This window comes from Callionymus lyra, chromosome 13, assembly GCF_982586985.1.
Source record: "Callionymus lyra chromosome 13, fCalLyr1.hap1.1, whole genome shotgun sequence".
NCBI classification, from domain to species: domain Eukaryota; kingdom Metazoa; phylum Chordata; class Actinopteri; order Syngnathiformes; family Callionymidae; genus Callionymus; species Callionymus lyra.
The window spans coordinates 4,324,998-4,338,700 of NC_141830.1; the positions used below are offsets into that span (position 1 = coordinate 4,324,998).

General features: G+C 38.8%; 1 long non-coding RNA gene across 2 annotated transcripts; it reads left to right on the top strand.

The window, feature by feature from the left end:
• The first annotated feature begins 11,498 nt into the window (after positions 1-11,498).
• Positions 11,499-12,184, top strand: LOC148067007 (uncharacterized). Of its 2 annotated transcripts, none has more exons than XR_015713244.1 (4): positions 11,499-11,560; positions 11,643-11,778; positions 11,860-12,033; positions 12,106-12,184. It is a non-coding gene; the product is annotated as an uncharacterized LOC148067007 (long non-coding RNA). The 2 variants fall into 2 exon arrangements; XR_015713245.1 differs by having other exon boundaries at positions 11,940-12,033.
• Positions 12,185-13,703: the final 1,519 nt, after the last annotated feature.

Below are 13,703 nucleotides of genomic sequence, written 5' to 3' on the forward strand. Positions count from 1 at the left end.
TGGAGTGAAAGTATCTGGATGTTCTGTTCCATGTTAGTCTTTGTATCTTTGTCTTTGTTGTTTTTCTTTCCTTGACCTATGTCCTTTGTCTTTGTCTTTAGACTTAGATTGTGTCATCTTGTTCTTCCTCTTTATGTTCTTCTTATTTTATTTTTCATGTATTATTTTTTATTGTTTATGAAAAATTGCTGGCTATTGGTAAAAAACAATTTCCCAAAGGAGACCTCCTGAGGGATCAAAAAAGTTTTACCTTACCTTACCTTACCTTACCTTTGTCCCGAGTGCCTGTTTTGTTTTTTGTTCCTTTCTTTCCTATAACGGACCTTTTGGATTTATTAAAGACTTTTTCTGAACTATTCCTCCGTGGATGTATTGACTCTTCCGCATCTGGGTCTCCTGCTCTGATTGGATCGTGACAATTTGTTTTTGAATAAATCTACAAAACATTGTTGTACGCATATTCTTATTGGTGTGGTCTTTTTTAATTTAAGAGCCTCTTTTTCAGTAAATAGGATAATTCATGCCAATATAGTGCTTCAGATCGTGAGTCTGATCAAAATATTTTTTTATAATTAATTAATAAGACTATTTAATTAATTAAATAATAGTTTTCTTTCTACTAGAAATCAAAGGTGGTGCTCCGACTTCAGGTATACTAAGTCAACCTTTTATGTGCTTAAAAGGTTGACTTAGTATACCTGAAGTCGGAGCACGACCTTTGAATTCTAGTAGAAAGAAAACTATTCAATTTAAATGAATAAAATTGACTAATGAGATTGAACTGACTCAGCATGCTAGCTCAGTCTTCAAGAGTTATCAAGGTGTCTTGCTTAGGGAAACAGTGACATAAAAAAGGAGTAAAACACAATTCGAGCTTAGATTGAAACAGCACAGTCACAGGCCAATTGCCCAAACATATAACCACCACAAACACGGGTGTTTATTTGATTCAAAGCCAAAAAATGAAATGAACTGTCTCATCTGAAAAGTCCAAACAATGGTGGTCTCATGTTTCTGTATTTCATTCTCTATGGTTGTCACTGTTTCTCCTACATCACCAATTCTTCCTCTACTAGAATCAATTGGCAGCTAACTAAATTGCTCTGTGTGAGCTCAGTCATGGCTCAGCTGTTCTTGAGATAATTAAATGATGATTAATATGAAAGCAGTTGCCTCTCTCTCTCTCTCTTCGATTCTCATAATCGTACAGCTGCAGCCACAACACGGCAATCTTGAAAAACACTTGCACAGGAAGAAGATTCTGCTTAGCATTCGCCTCTGCTCCTGTCAGAGCCGATGAGAGTGTTTAGAGGACAGTGTCCTTCATTCCCACATCCTACAAGTAGGATTACTGCACGGGGTCGAGAGCCTGGTTGATCTCATTGTGTGTACATTAAAAAGGCCAACTATCAAGTCGCCTTCTCCAAGATGCAGTTAGTCCTTCATCACGTCAATGCTCTGTTTTGAAATTTTACTTTATTAAGTTCTCCCTCTTCTGAAATCTCAGCGATTGTGAAGTTACAAAAGCAGGGCCCATGACAACATATTTATGGGCTTCACTCAAGCTTCAACTGAGAAAAATCTCTAAATTTAGGAAAATGTTGTCGGAACATGATCTGGAGCTTGTAATCCATGCGTTTGTTTCTTCTCGTCTGGACTATTGTAACAGTTTGTTTTTTAATGTCTTAACAAGAAGGAGCTGTCTCGCCTGCAGTTGATTCAGAACTCTGCAGCAAGAATTCTGACCCGCTCTAGTAGAAGAACTCACATTTCTCCTTCAAACTCTTCACTGGCTTCCAGTTTCTTTCAGGATCAACTTTAAAATTCTGGTTCTTACTTTCAGAACTATTCATGGTCAGGCTCCTCCTTACATCACTGATCTTATCCAGCCTTACACCCCAGCTCGGGCTCTGAGGTCTGTGGATCAAAATCTACTTATGGTTCCACGCACACGGCTCAGGACCAGAGGAGAGAAATCTTTTCAGGCTGTTGCTCCTAAGCTTTGGAACGATCTTCATCTCTCTTTGCTCTTGATGGATCTACTGACTCCTTTAAGAAACATCTTAAGACGTTTCTATTTGTTCAGGCTTTTCCTTGAATTTCTCGAACTCCTGTGTTGTTCTCAGTATTATCTTGATCTTTAAAGTATGCATTTTTTTGAGTATTGTTTTGATTGTTTAAGCGCTTTGTGACCCTGGTCTCGAAAAGCGCTATATAAATAAATATTACTTACTTACTGTAATCAGGGCCATACTTTGTTTATACAACCATTTATTAATCAGAACTGAAAGAGAAAACACACAGCTTGTAGCAGGTCAGCTGACAGGAACACAAGCAGCATTCAGCTTTTCAACAACAATGATAGGAGAGCGCATACAAAACGAGTCACAAGTCCCAGGTGACGAGATCTCACGGCAGACTCAATTCTCCAAGCAAAAAAAAAATTCTTTGTGAAAGGGTATGATCAGAAAAGTGGCAAACAACGAGTGGAAGTTGTTGTGTCACAACACACTCCCAAGGCGTAATATATTGAATATTATATTATAGTTCAAAAGCCCCAATAAATAGCTTAGGAAAGAACACAATGAACCCCTTTATTAACTGTGTGGGTTTTTTTTTTTTTTTTTTTGTGACTATATTGTATATTTGTATGTGTTACAACTCAACAATGTTGAGAATTCTTTATGAATGAGTTGAATAAAGTCTTGATGTGCTATTTTGCTTGATGCTCTTTATAATCCGGTGCGATTTAGTATGAAAATAGACCCTTACATTGAGATTGCGTTTATGGACATATGTTTTCTTTTTATTTGGCTGCGATTATGAGCGATCTACTTGACATTTGTCAATACTAAACGCGATCCTGCAGAGTTGACGTCACACATGCTAATAAAATAGGAGTTTAGGATGTAAAAACAAACATTGAGTCATGATCAAGTTCTTTGTTAAACGTTACATTTATTTAACTTAATGCACTAATATTGCCACATAACCGCTGCATTCGACACAACAATTAAGCTTCTCTTTCAAGATAAAAGGAACTTTGATTTTTTAAGACATTCTGAAACGACAACTATAATTAAAGGGAGTCACAATGAAGGCCGCACATTTATTCTGTGTTCAAGCTTTATTTTTTACACACCTCAGACATAGAATCAGATCAAAGCTGTAGTAGTCCCGTCACACCATGGGGATTAGATATTGTGCATGTTTGTTTTTTAAAGGCAACAACGTCAATACTTGTTCATTGTAGATGTGTGCTTGGATAAAGACCTAGTCCAGTTTTGTAGTTTAAAGCGTCAGCCGTCTTCCATCTTCTGCATTCCAGACACAACTTCCTCCAAACCCCTGGATGTTGACGTCACACTCAGTAACCCAGAACTACAGCATTTGTGCTCATGCTTCTTCAGTAACTTGACCGGGTCACTCATCTATTGAGGTAAGATATAATTAATGCTTTTAGTCGATTCATAAATAATTTTTCATTGCCTGCAATGTAACTTTCTGTGGTGTGTTAACACATGAGCTAGTTCGCTAAAACACTGAATAGCTTTTTAAATTATAACGCAACTCACACATGTATTTCATTTTTTACTTTGCAAGGACAAAAATATATTTATAAGTTTGCTTTATTGTTCCTGGTAGGTCATGGTAGGTAATTTATTTGATTAATATTCAAGATTTTGATAAAATTTACTCCAGGCACTTCTGCATATTAATACAGATAAAATATTTAACTTATGTTATCGGGGAGTTTATTTTAACCCTTTTGGAAGAGCGATTTGAAAATATATATAAAATAACAATTCAATTATTTTAAATTCTAAAATAAAGAGGTAAACAAGATGGGAAACAACATAAAACAATGTATGAATGAAACATGGAGAGCTTATGAATGCATGATCAAGTATACTTGCTCGTGCATTCAGTTATTACTTCTGAAATCAATTCCTTCGCAGCCTGCATAGCATAACATTTATTAGTGTCTACTACAGCTGGAAGAAGTAAGGCTACAAATCAACCTGTCGCAGAACATGACCAGACAGAGGTAGTGTTTGCTCCTGAGTACGTACTTGTATACTTTGTCTGAATCTGCAAGTCCCATTCTAGCATTTTGAATACTAACAATGACAAACTGATGTTGTGGAGGATTTCAGCTGATTTAAGACACGAAAATAAGTGTATAAATAACCCTCTTTGACGGTGAAAATATCTTGGTAGAAACTCCAGGACCACATACGTTAAATATGTTATTTGTATTAATATGCAGAAGTGCCTGGAAAAAATGAAATCTAAATATTGAATATTAATGAAATAAATTACCTACCATGACCTACCAGGAACAATACAGCGAACTTATTATTGGAATATAAATATATTTTCTCCCTTCAGAATAACAAACAAAATACATGTGTGAGTAATAAACTCTGGACTCTGATGTCATCGGAAATAAATGCTCAATGTCAAATGCTCTACATTCCTCCCTGTGACGTGTGTGACAGCAAGTTAGCGCCTTCGTTTGGCTAGACCTCAACGGAGATCTTGGAGCCTAAATAGCACAGGAGTGGTGGTCAGATTTTAGTTTCCTCTTTTTAATTTGGTGTTTACTCTGGAGATACCCACATAGTCCAGCTGTAACCCACGTGACCACTGGAGTAGCGTGCTTTGCTCCGTTGTCACAGCTTCAGTGACAAAGACAGGAATTCACTTCTTTTGAGTCGCAGTTGATCTTAGTTGTTTCTACAAGACCTTTCTATTGTGTTTCAATCTACCGTCCGCCTGGTCCTGCGGCGATGTTCTTGAAAGACTTCAGTGACTTTTTATCTTCCATTATTCAAATGGAATCTGTTTTTATTCTTGGAGACTTCAATCTTCACGTTTATGACATCACAAATTGCTCCTCTAAAAACCTTTTAAATTTACCTAAAGCTTTTAATTTTTAGCAACATGTTTCTGAACGCACTCATCAAGAAGGCCCCACTTTAGACTTAGTTTTTACTCTTGGCCTGGATATTTCTAATGTATCTGTACATGATGTCCATCTGAGTGATCATTCTCTTCCTGAGTCTAAGCCCTTGAAAGTTAGGTCTCACAGGCGTGTTATCTCAGCCGACACAGCAGACAGTTTTTCTGCTATGTTTGACCCTCTTTTCTTCAATGATTGCCTAAACTTGGACAGTTTGATTCACTGTTTTACTAATCATTGTGTTGAAATACTGGACCAAGCGGAACCTGTTAAATCGAACTTGACAATACAGAAAAAACGGTGCCCTTGGACAAATAAAGATCTCCTGAGTCTGAAGACATTTTGTCTTCACCTCAGTGTAGCAGGTCCAGCTGTGTTGCGATCCAGCAAATCGCTCTTGAGGATGCCGTATAATAGGGGGCGTAGCGCACCCATCTCGCTTCTCTCTGACGGGCTGCAGGCTGAGGTCACATCACTCCTCAGCATTTGACGATTCCGCTTCCGGGGTCAAAGATCCCCTCATGGGTGTGTGTGTCGGGCGGCGCACTGCTTTGCCATCTGCAAGTTGCAACAAATTGTGCAGCAACGTTTTGCACTGTGCTCTCTCGTTTTGATTACATCATCTTGTGTTACGTTTATTTTCTTTTGCCATTGTGACTTTGTTTCAGTTCATTGTGTTTGTTTAATTAAGTCAATTAATTTGTTTTCCAGGGATCCCTCTTACTTTGGACACATCTGTCACAGTAGGTCTCCGCCATGAGTAGTGATTCTTAAACTCCAGGACAAAGAGCATTTTAGATCAAATAGCCTTTTTGTAATTGAATAAAACAAGATATTTGTACGACCGAACAACTGTCTCTGCCTCTTCCTGCAAGACAAACCTGTGTACTTTAAATGTACTATTCTCTGGGTAAAATTCCTGGCGTTGTCTGGCTACTAATATTGTGAATTGTTAGATATTCACACTAACTCATCCGTGCTCGTGCCGCCACATCAGGGATCTGATGTCCTCATTCAATGAGATGATGGAAACTGCCAGATCTGATTACATTCAGAAACTGGTAACAGTAAATAAGAAATAACCCAAATTGCTGTTTGACATGATAAATTCTCTCATGTGTCCTGGTGCTCCAATCACCCCTGTCTTTTGTAAAGCTGATAGCAATGCATTGTTGAGATATTTTACTGACAAAATAAAATTGATCAAAGAGAAATTCCCTCCCCTTTCTGTGGAATCCCTGCTGTCACTGAGCCTGTATCCACCTTGTGTGTATTTCGTCATTGGTGAACAAGATGAAACCCTTCTCCTGCTCGTCCTTCTGTGTAGGCTCTTTATTAAAGTGTTTGATGTAATTGGCCCCTGGGTTACTAAAATGGTGAACCTCTCCGTTTCCGTAGGAGTTTTTCCCAATGCATTTAAACATGCCATTGTGGAGCCTTTACTCTAAAAGCCAGACTTAGACCTGACTGACCTCAGTAATTTCAGGCCTATTTCTAAGCTTTCATTCTTGTCCAATATCTTAGAGAAGGTGGTGTCTGAGGAGCTGTCATTGTTCCTGGATCAGAGCGACATCCATGAGAATTACAGTCTGGATTGCGCAAACATCACTCTGTGGAGGCAGCCTTACTGAAAGTGTCCAGTGACATCATGATGTCAGCTGTTTCGGGTAAATACACTGTTCTGGTTCTTTTTGATCTGTCCTCAGCCTCTGACACAGTTGATCACCAGATCCTGCTGAGAAGACTGACGGAAACCTGTCTGGGTCTGTGTTACTGTGGTTCTTGTCATACCCTTTTTGGGCGCAGTTTCACTGTATCTGTCAATCAAATAAGGTCTGAATCAGCAGACCTGTTATGTGGAGTCCCTCAAGGTTCTCTTTTGGGTCATTTATGTTTTTGCTGTTCTTGATTCCCCTGGCTAAAGTCATTCAGAGATTTTCTGATGTTTCTTACCACATTTATGTTGATGAGCTCTTCTGCTCATTTGATCCAACTGAGCCCCAGAGGCTGAACAGCTTAGTCAATTGTTGGCTAGAAATCAAACAATGAGTGAAAACACTTTGCAGCTAAATGTGGACAAAACTGAAACTCTGGTTATTGCTCCTGATGATAAGATTCCAGGGTTGAGTCAGTACTTGGGTGACTTAGGTCAGTCTGTCAAACTGAGCCTGAGAAACCTGGGTGTTTTATTTGACAAAGACATGTCTGTAGTACACACTGCAGGAATCTGACAAGTAAATGTTTCCTTTAACTGAGAAAAATATCTAAACTTTGGAAAATTATCTCGAAACAGGATCTGGAGCTTATAATCCATGCGTTTGTGTCTTCTCGTTTAGACTTTTGTAACAGTTTATTTTAGTCTCTAAACAAGAAGCCTTCAGTTAATACAAAACTCTGCAGTGAGGATTCTGACCCGCTCTAGTAGAAGAACTCACATTTCTCCGATCCATAAAACTTCACTGGCTGCCAGTTTATTTCAGTATCAATTAAAAAATTCTGGTTCTTACTTTCAGATCTATTCATTGTCAGACTCCTCCTTACATCAGTGATCTGATCCAGACTTACATCCCAGCTCAAACTCTTAGGTCTGTGGATCCGAATCTGCTGATGGTTCCTGAACTTCCGGACCAGAGGAGAGAAATCCTTTTCCTTTTGCTCCTAAGCTTTGGAACGATCTTCTCTCTCTCTGTGTTTGATGGAGTCTATTGCCTCCTTCAAGATACAACTTAAGACATTCTTATTTGTGCAGGCTTTTCCCTGATTTTCTGGGACTCCTGTGTTTGTCTTATGTGTCTTGGTCTTTTAAAGCATGTATTTGAGCTGTATATTGTTTTTGTTTGGTAAAGTTCTTTGTGACCCTGGTCTACAAAGGTGCTTTACAAATAACGTTTACTGACTTCTTACTTATTTTTGAGTCGACTTAAAGCAATAATTATATCTTACCTCAATAAACGAGTAACCAGCACCTTGATCGTCAAGTCACTGCAGAAGCATGAGCACAGATGCTGTAGTTCTGGGTTACTGAGTATGACGTCAACATCCAGGGGTTTGGAGGAAGTTGCGTGTGGAACGCAGAAGATGGAAGACGGCTGTCGTTGTTCGGCATGTTCTTCTATGGCGCTTTTAAAAAACAAACAAGCACAATATCTAAATTTATTCCTTTGGCGTGACGGGACTATTATTCCGTGCACGGCAGAGGGATACAGTAATGACGTGACATGATCAGAAATCAGCTATACGTATGTTTTGATCTGATTCTACGTCCGAGGTGTGTAAAAAATAAATCTCAACTACAGATTAAATTGTTCTAAGTTATTGTATCAGAATGTCTTAAAAATTAAAGTTACTTTTATTTTAAAAGAGTAGCTCAAGTGTCGAGCGTAGCTGTTATGTGGCATTATTAATGCATTAGTTAATAAAGGGGTTCATATTTTTATCTAAGCTATTTATTGGGGCTGATGAACTAGATTCCACTCACATTAGTGACCGGTATGACCAGCAAAGATAAGGCTGCAGAGCCCAGCGCGTCACATAAATGCATAGACGAGGTAGGAGATCCCGCTGTCATAATAATACGAATCTAATGGACAGCCGAGGCGTCAACATGAGACTCAGAGGGCCACCCAAAAAAAGTAAATATATTACGCCTCTGGAGTGAGACTGTGTTGTTATCAGCGTGGATCATGAATCTCACTTGCTCACCCCAGAGGAGAACTTCAGCGGTCCGCTCCAAGCAGGAACCAAGATCAGTGTGTTTTGTTCGGGGCAGGGTCGTGCATGAATATGGAAGCGGTCCTTGACCTCCTGCCACAAGTCCCTGACGGTTCGTATTCAACTGACCCACGTCGGGGCTGAACACAATCGAAAAACAAACGACGCACAGACATCTTGACACACTTGAGAGTGCCGTGCGATGAACATCTCTGCTCCACAAACCTGTCAAGGAGGAGTTGCCTTCTTTTAAATCAATCCTGCTCAATGAGGCACATAAATATGTATTTTTTAAACTCGTATTCGTAATCTTTACTCACTTCCTCTTGACTTACAACTTGCTTAATGTTTTACAATTATTGTAAATTTAGCAAACAACAGTACCAACATGGTATCCAAGTATTTGTTTTTCATTCTCTTTCATTATTATTATTATTATTATTATTATTATTATTATTGGGGAGAAGAGTGTTTTTATTTTTTGGGGGCAATTTGTACATTTAATCGTTAGATTTTAAAGTTCTTAATATTTCTATTTTTATTTGAACATACAGTATGTGAATAAGTGCAATGATCAAGGATGACCTAAAAATAAAGTAAAAAACAAGAAATTATATATAGCAGAGTAGATTTCCAGCCACAAAGGGAAACATTATTCATATCCCTAAGGAGAGTATGTGATCAATACTGTGCTACCTCTAGCTGTCTTTTTTGCGATGGACACACCGGTGTAGGTACTATTTCTGTCCCCCCTACAATATCGTCCCCCACTTCCTACATGATGACGTCACACGCGTCATATGCGAACGTCTCTTAAAAATATTTGTTATGGGTTAAAGAAACTTCAACAGAACTTTGAAATGATACTTTTTACCACACAAAACATTTATATTGACAAAAAGACGATCATCACATCATCAACATAATCACTTTCTTTCATTTCCTGGTCAGACGATCATGTGACTTTGACACCAACGGAAGTGTCCGTGTTACATGTGACGAAGCCTTTACTAATAATAACGCACAACTGTACAATGCAATACAAACATTCGAGTTCCGAAATAATTCGCTTTTCAAATAACAAAAATGTTAGAAAATTCCCCTTTCTATAACTCATTCTACTTTTCTGTAATTCGGATCATAAACGCCACATTAATGATTAAGTTTTCATTTAGATTTTTTTTCCCCCTTTTTTAAATCAATTATTGAATGTATATATGCCCACTTTATGGAACGAGTCATTTTATTTTTATTTAATGTGTTCCATTTGTATAATGTATGCACTACAAAAAAAAAAAAAAAAAGTTTTTCTAGCACTAGTTACTGGCAATAAACATTTTCTAATTTTCATGATATTATTGTGATTTGTTCTCTTAACATCATATAAAAAAATCGAATTGGGTCGATTGTTATTAGACAAGTGAATTATTTCGGAACTCAAATGTTTGTATTGCATTGTCCAGTTGTGCGTCGTTATTAGTAAAACAGCTTCAGTCAATCAGCGGCTTCGTCACATGTAGCGCGGACACTTCCTTTGGTGTCAAAGTCACATGATCCTCAGACCAGGAAATGAAAGAAAGCGATTACGTTGAAGGAGATCGTCTTTTTGTCAACATAAATGTTTTATGTGTTGTAAAAAGTATCACGTAAACGTACTCTTGACGTTTCTTTAACCCATAACAAAATGTTTTAAAGAGACGTTCGCATATGCAGCGTGTGAGGTCATCACATAGGAAGTGGGGGAACGATATTGTAGGGGGGACCTAAATTGTAGGGGCGACCGAAATTGTACCTACACCTGCACTGCATTCAAAATCTTAGTTTACTGCGATGTGCCTAAGGCTATGTCTGGCATGTGCACAGACTTGGGAAATGTCATTTATCATGTTGTTTCTGGCAATCCTCCAGTCCATGGCAGGTTTTCTGCAACAGATGGCTGACAAGACAGCCATGATGATGCTGCCTTCTGGTCCTCCTGCCACATGTACGTGTGACTGTCTTTTTCTGTAAATACTTCAACAAAAAAGTAGGGCAAATGCTTTTAAAGTCAATGTCTAACAATGAATGAAGTAGCTCAATTAAAATAATATGTTGTTGTTCCTGAATGCACCCCGTACAGCTGCCCTCTCTCTGGGCAGAAGATTGGTCTTGCTTGAGCTTTTGTTATCTTATTCATTTTAAAGGGTTAGTTTACCCATAATTTTAACTTTACTTATGTTCTATTCACCCTCATGTAAACTAAGGGTGGGGATTATTTTCAGCGCGTTCATAAATTTAAAAAAAATTCGATGCTAATGAACTAACGAGCAATCATTTCTTTGTCTTCTTTCCAAAAGACTCATTTAAAAAATTCAATACATATTTTGTATTACAGCCTAAAATGAGGAATTTTCCTGTAAAATTCTGTCTATATTTAAACTTGTTTTAGAGGAGGCTGCTAGGCTAGCTGCTCGTCCTGCTTTGTTTTCATCTTCGTCCAAAATTATGCCAATAGAAGAGGAGAATAATAATAATAATAATACATGTTATTTGCATCGCACTTTACATTTGTTCAACAAATCTCAAAGTGCTGCAGTTTAAAAGCAGAAAGAGACATTGAAACAAGATAAGTACATTAAAAACAAGAAACAACAAATTACAATATTAAGTTATGTGTATGTTTTTCTCCAAAAGGTATGTGTTGAGTCCACTGTCTGAGGTGGACAGACGGGGAACAGCAGCTTCAAAAGCTCTGTCCTCCATGGTCTTAAGCCGTGTCCTTGGTGCGAGCAGATGGATGGATGGATGGATGGATGGATGGATGGATGGATGGATGGATGGATGGATGGATGGATCCTGTGTTAGCTCGCGAACCGTTGATTCCTTCCTCTCAGTGTTTTTCTGGTGAGACCGGTCTATGTCAACAATTTCTTCTCCAATGTAATTTGGTGATTGACCAACAACCTAACACTTCAATTTTCTCCAGGGGAAGTCTAGTACTTGGGCTACCGTCTTACCCCAGAGGAAAGAAGTTGGTGCTTCAGTCAGGGTCTCTGTCTTTATTGTGGTCTCAGTGGCAAGACTATCTCCCAGTTTTCTAGGAGACCTCGTCTCAAGCCATGGTGAGTCAGACCAACACTCAACCAAAAGGAGACTATTTGGTTCTTTGTAATCTCATCTCCTTCTTCCCCCTTTGTGCTAAGTCTACCTTGGCTCCACAACCCGAAGATCCACGTCCTCCTCCATCTCTGGATTGAGCAATATTTGTCATTCCCGTTCTCAGGTCCGCTGTTCCCAAGACGAGGGAATCTAGTACCAATTCCTCCACTCCTGCTGATCTGTCTGGGGTTCCTTCTGAGTACCATGACCTCGGCGAGGTATTTAGAATGATGTCCTTAAAATGTATATAAACTATTAACTGATACCTAATAACTCATTAATAAACACAGGAGTCCCAGAAAATCAAGGAAAAGCCTGCACAAATAAGAGTGTCTTAAGATCTTTCTTGAAGGAGTCAGTAGATCATCAAACACAAAGAGAGAGGAAGATCGTTCCAAAGCTTAGGAGCAACAGCCTGAAAAGATTTCTCTCCTCTGGTCCTGAGCCGTGTGCGAGGAACCATAAGTAGATTCTGATCCACAGACCTAAGAGCCCGAGCTGGGGTGTAAGGCTGGATCAGATCAGTGATGTAAGGAGGAGTCTGACCATGAATAGATCTGAAAGTAAGAACCGGAATTTTAAAATTGATCCTTGAATAAACTGGTAGCCAGTGAAGAGTTGTAAGGATCGGGAAATGTGAGTTCTTCTACTAGAGCGGGTCAGAATTCTCGCTGCAGAGTTTTGTATTAACTGCAGGCGAGACAGTTCCCTGTTGTTTAGACTATTGTTACAGTTTATTCCTGTCTAAACGAGAAGACACAAACGCATGGATTACAAGCTCCAGATCATGTTGTGACATCATTTTCCTAAGTTTAGAGATTTTTCTCAGTTGAAGGAAACAGTTTCTGGTCAGTTTTCTGCAGTGTTGAACAAGAGACATGTCTTTGTCAAATACTACACCCAGGTTTCTCAGGTTTGGTTTGAGGGACTGACTTAAGTCACTCAAGTACTGACTCAACCCTGGAACCTTATAATCAGGCGCAATAACCAGAGTTTTAGTTTTGTTCATATTTAGCTGCAGTTTAGTCGGGTCTAAACCTGGCTTTTTGACTAAAACCTCCATAATGGCATGCTTATATGCATTGGGGAAAACCCCTGTGTTAAGGGAGACATTCACCATTTTGGTAACCCAGTTGCCAATTAAATCAAACACTTTAATAAAGAGCCTACACGGAAGGACGTCAAATGAGCAAAGGAAGGTTTCATCTTGCTCACCAGTGCCGAAATATCGACCAGAACAAAGTCCTAAAAGTAGGAAGTCTTATTGTACATGGGGTTATGGCAAAGAGTATGGGGTGTGCACCGGGGCCTTAAAGAAGTTAGTTAAATTGGCCTTTACTGTTAACCATCGATGGTGCGAGTGTTACGTGTCCCGGTTGTGGTGACCATGTTAAGAAGATTAACTAACAAACGAGAGGTGTCAGCAAGAAGAGACTGACTCGTTACTCGTGTTCATGACCTTGATCTTGTAAAGAAAACAGAAAGTGTGTCCCTTCAATAGCAGCTGGAAACGGCAACGACGGTATCAAAGTTCCCACCTGATGCACTTGCTACCTTAAAAGGTTACGTTTACCATGTGAAAAATTATACGCCTTAAATTTTAAAATGATGTGATGTTTCAGTAGAACAGTTGTTTAAAACAAAGGAAGCCACTGCACGTACTTCCATCTAGTGGACTCTGAAGATAATGACACTGTTTCATGAAGCTTCATCGACACATCACTATCATTTAGTGGACTCTGAAGATAATGACACTGTTTCATGAAGCTCCATCAACACATCACTACCATCTAGTGGACTCTGAAGATAATGACACTGTTTCATGAAGCTTCATCAACACATCACTACCATCTAGTGGACTCTGAAGATAATGACACTGTTTCATGAA